Here is a 5,536-nt window from a genome sequence, read left to right as displayed (position 1 = left end):
TTGTCTGTGTTCTTTTTGAGTCTTAAAGATGTTTGAAATAGATTTTCTTATTTAGCAGTGTTGATTTATATATTTTACATACTGTGAACAATAATACAGATCCCAGTGAATTTACTATTTAAATTGGAAATAAAATATGCGTTGCTATTGTGTGTATGACAGAATGGGGAAGCAATTTAAAAATTAGTTTTATTTGATAAAATACTATTTTGACACTGTACATTTCTAAACGCAAATCAAGAGTAAAAAGCTGTAATAAAATGAACTGCTCAAAAAAGCATGTATGCATGTGTTTGTTTCACAGCTTAGTTAAAAACTAAAGTGGCAGAATATGTAGACGATTAGTGATGCTACTTTTCTGCATATAAGAAGAAAGTTCATGAGCACTTTTTAGTTTAGCTTCACAGATTTGAGAACTGCAGAGAGCTGCATGTGGCTGCTGTATTTTGCCATGTATAATGCACTCCTGTGTATAATGCACACCCACATTTTGGCCCCAAACTTTAAGAGAAAAAACCTTTTTTAATTTCATTTTTTTGTTTATTTATATTTAGAACAAAACATTATCGTATCTCAAGGTACTATTTTTCATGTGGATATCATTATTGCTTTCTAGAGTTATACTTTTAACGCATAAGCATAAATAAAAGAATTAAAAACATTTCTATAGATACGGAATTAGTGCTACCCATGTATAATGTACATCCTTATTTTCCCCTCAAATTTGGGCAAAAGGTATGCATTGTATGCAGCAAAATAGGGTATTTTTTGTGTTAATGAGGTAGTGAAGGTATATAGCTCATTAACACATCTGTTATTAGAGCTTTAACTTGGTTACCTTATGAGTAACAGTTTATGTATCTAATCTAATGTTTTATGTATTTCATAAATATAGCTTTTTAATGATTCATAATGGCTTTTATAATCCATATGAATTTGTGGATTGAAATTTTATTTTCAAATCAAAACATGCTTGTAAAATAATGTATAGTTTTGAATTGTAAAAAACAACAAAAAAAACCCAGGATGAAGTGAAAAGGAAATTGGAATTAAGTAGTTGATGATTGTCACACAGGTTACTTTCCTAGCTTACCAGGTGAATTTTCTTATTCTCTCCAAACAAAAAAGTATCATTTCTTATTGGGTAAAACTGAGATCTAGTGTAGTATGTTTAGTTTTATGGGGTGAGGTATTAAATTTCAAAGGTTCAGTGTGAGGATCACAATTACCACTGTATTAATTAAAAAAGAAACCAATCAGATGCTTTCACACTCTGAAGAAAGTAGGAAGAATTCGTCTTGGGATGTAAGGCATGTTTTACTCATTGCTGAAAATGACTGCATTAAGAAACTGAAATTTCCTTATTTTCATTAAATGTGTTAAAGATTTGCGAAATTGTTCCACCCCCCACCACCCTTTTTTAAGGAAGCACGGACTTGGCAAGTTTTTTACCTAAAGACATTCCTTTTTCTACAGGGTGGGGTGTTTGTTTGTTTTTTTTTCCTTAATCAAATTCTGAAACCCTCTCTGGGAATATGGTCAAGATGGCAGCATAGGTAAATGATTCATCTCCTTGCACAACCATGTCAAAATTACAACTAAAATATAGAAAACCATCACTCAGAACTCAGAAATTGAGTGAAAGTCAGACCACTACAGAATTAAACCATATTCATCCACACTGGTAGTAGGGGCAGAGACATGTAAGGAGCTGGTCCCACATCCACCTATGGAGGATAAGAATTGGGAACAGACTGCCGGCCAAGATGGAGGCATAGGTAGACAGACTGTACATCCTCGCACAACCAAAAGAAGGACAAAAAAAATTTAGGGGGGAAAAAACCAGTACTGACAAACTGGAAGTCCAACAGCCAAGGAGTTAAAGAAGGAACATTCATCCAGACCGATAGGAGGGGTGGAGTCGGGCAGCCGGGTGGAGAGGACTCAGCAAAGCAGCAGCTGGCAGACCAGTGAGGTGGTGGATTGTGGAGGGGCTTGCACAAGGTGGCTGACGGACCGGGTGATCCCACATTAATGTGCAGATAAACCAGGAGAAACTGGAGTGACACAGACTGCGCAACCCAGGGTTCCAGTGCTGGGAAATAAGGCCTCAAAACACCAACTGAAAACACCTGTGGGGGTTGAGGTGCTGGGAAGAGGCTCCCAGCCTCACAGGAGAGTTCTTTGGAGAGACCCACAGGGTCCTGGAGCATACACAAACCTATCCACCCAGGAATCAGCACCAGATGGGTCCAGTTTCCTTGTGGGACACGGGGCAAGGGACTGAAATCTGGCAGAGAGCAGAACGGGCGCCATTGTTCCCCCTCAGACCTCACCCCCACATACTGTGTCACAACCCAGCAACTGGGTTACCCACCCTGGTTAACACATAAGGCTCCACCACTCACAGAACAGGCACCACAAGAACCCCCCCCACCCCCCAAGGCCCAAACAAGAACAGATCAAAGCTCCACAACAAATACAACTAAGTGACAAAGAGATAGATGACCTATCAGATGCACAGTTCAAAGCACTGGTGATCAGGATGCTCACAGAATTGGTTGAATTTGATCACAAATTAGATGAAAAAATGAAGGCTACGCTAAGTGAAATAAAGGAAAATGCACAGGGAACCAATAGTGGTGGGAAGAAAAACGGACTCAAATCAATGGAGTGGACCAGAAGGAAGGAAGAAACAACCAAACAGGAAGAAACAAGAATTCAAAAAAGTGAGGATAGGCTTAGGAACCTCCAGGGCATCTTTAAACATTCCAACATCCGAATTATAGGGGTACCAGAAGGAGAAGAGGAAGAGAACAAGTGGAAAAGTTATTTGAACAAATAATAAAGGAGAACTTCCCTAATCTGGCAAAGGAAATAGACTTCCAGAAAGTCCAGGAAGCTCAGAGAGTCCCATGGAAGTTGGACCTAAGGAGGAACACACCAAGGCACCTCGTAATTACATTACCCAAGTAAAATGAAGGAGAGAATCCTAGAAGCAGCAAGAGATAAGGAGACAGTTACCTACAAAGGAGTTCCCAAAAGACTGTCAGCTGATTTCTCAAAAGAGACCTTACAGGCAAGAAGGGGCTAGAAAGAAGTATTCCAAGTCATGAAAGGCAAGGACCTATATCCAAGATTGCTGTATCCAGTAAAGCTTTCATTTAGAATGGAAGGGCAGATAAAGTGCTTCCTAGATAAGGTCAAGTTAAAGGAATTCATCATCACCAAGCCCTTATTATATGAAATGTTAAAGGGACTTATCTAAGAAAAAGAAGATAAAAAATATGAACAGTAAAATGACAGCAAACTCACAATTATTAACAACCACACCTAAAAGGAAAAGAAGAACAAACTAAGCAAGCAACTAGAACAGGAACAGAACCACAGAAATGGAGATCACATGGAGGGTTAGCAACAGGAGTGGGAGGAGGAGAGAGGGGGAATAGGTACAGGGAATAAGTGGCATAGATGGTAGGTAGAAAATAGGGGAGGGTAAAAATAGTATGGGAAATGTAGAAGCTCAAGAACTTATAAGTATGACACATGGACATGAACTAAAGGGAACGTGGGTGGGAGTGGGTGTGCAGGGTGGAGGGGAGTGGAGGGGGAAAATGGGACAACTAATAGCATAACCAATAAACTATAGTTTTAAAAAAATTGGGAACAGATATCTTGGGAGTGAGGTGTCCCAGCCCCAACCAGTCCCCCAAGCCCAGGGTTCCAGTGCCAGGAATATACGTCCCTGTAATCTCTGGCTGCAAAAACCAGGGGGTATTGAATTGGAAAAAACTGCTGGAGTCCCAAGCAGATCTTAGAACCCACACACAGAATTACTCAGGCTTACTCCTATTCTATTGAGTTAGAGCACTAGAGTAACACCTTGAAAGACACTAGTGGCATAAATGGAGAAACTCAAGTGTCTGGCATCAATGGAAGAACTGGGGGATAGCTTTCTCCTAGATAGAAAGGTAGGCAGAGGCCATTGTCCCCTTTTCTGAACCCTCCACCCATAAAGCTAGCAGCTGATTGTTGTATCTGAGATTCCATCAATGTGGTGAACATTCTTTGCCATTCCCTGGAGATCCCCTGACACTCTGCCCCACCCAACTTTCAGGCTCATCCAAGCTGTCACCAGTGATTTTCCCATATGAATGACTGGTCTTGGCTTATGTTTCATAACTTCTAAATCCTCTTCAGCAACAGCTGGCCTCAGTGAGCTCCCAGCCCCTGTACCCCTTGCAAAGTGGTCCCAGGCCTGGCACTAGCAGCAGCCAGCATACATTCACAGCTTGGCTTCGCCTGGGAACCACCAAGCCCAGCAGAAGTAGCCATTTCAGATTGCTTAATACTTCATGTAGGGTGGCTTGAGGCAGAACACAGGTTGGGGGTGACTGTGACTCCTGAACTGCACCATCTAGAAAACCCCAGAGCCTGCACACACAATGGACATATACAGACCATGTTGGAGCACAACCACCCTGCAATTGCATGGCTGATCCTCCACAAAGGGTGAAGATTGGTGGACAGTGACAGCAGCCAGTCCTTGCAGCTGACTGGCCTGGATACATCCCACTCATTGACCCACTAACAGCAACCAAGGCTAAACTACAAAGAGGAGGGTGGTGTACTCAGCCCACATAAAGGACGCCCCTCAAGTACCCAACTTGGGTGATAGGGGAGGCTGTGCCACTGGACCCTTGGACACCTACTACATTAGGCCACACTACCAAGATGAGTCATAGCAGCACTACTGCATACATAGAAACAAACAGGAGGCTGCCAAAATTAGAAAGACCATGGCCCAAGTGAATGAACAAGATCAAACCTCCAGAGAAAGCTAAATGAAATGGAGATAAGGAATCTATCAGAAGTAGAGTTCAAAACACTGGTTATAAGGGTGCTCAAGGAACTTAGTGATGACCTCAACAGCATAAAAAGATCCAGTCAGAAATGAAGGATACACTAATTGAAATCAAGAACAATTTACAGGGAAACAACTGTAGAGTAGAAGAAGCTAAGAGTGAAATCAATGATTTGGAACAAGCAAAAAAAAATCAGAATAACAAGAGAAAAGAACCCCCACCCCACATCCTCGCAATGCAAAAACAAACAACACCCATAAAAACAGTATAGTAAGGAGCCTCTGGGAAAACTTCAAGCCATCCAACACTTGCATCATAGGGGTGCCAGATGGAGAAAAGAAAGGGCAAAAAATTGGACATTTATTTGAAGAAATAATGAAGGAAAATTTCCCTAATTTGGTGAAGGAAATAGACATACAAGTCCAGGAAGCAGTGAGAATCGCAAACAAGATGGATGCAAAGAGGCGCACTCTAAGACACATCATAATTAAAATGCCAAAGGTTAAAGATAGAGAATCATAAGAAGCAAGAGAAGTTACCTACAGGGGACTTTCCATTAGATTTTCAGCTGATTTCTCAAAAGAAACTTTTCAGGCGAGAAGGGTTGGCAACACATATTCATTCATGAAAAACAGATCTACAGCCAACATTGCTCTACCCAGCAAAGGTAT

This window comes from Phyllostomus discolor, chromosome 7 (genome assembly GCF_004126475.2).
Source record: "Phyllostomus discolor isolate MPI-MPIP mPhyDis1 chromosome 7, mPhyDis1.pri.v3, whole genome shotgun sequence".
Lineage (NCBI taxonomy): Eukaryota > Metazoa > Chordata > Mammalia > Chiroptera > Phyllostomidae > Phyllostomus > Phyllostomus discolor.
This window is presented reverse-complemented; position numbering follows the sequence as displayed.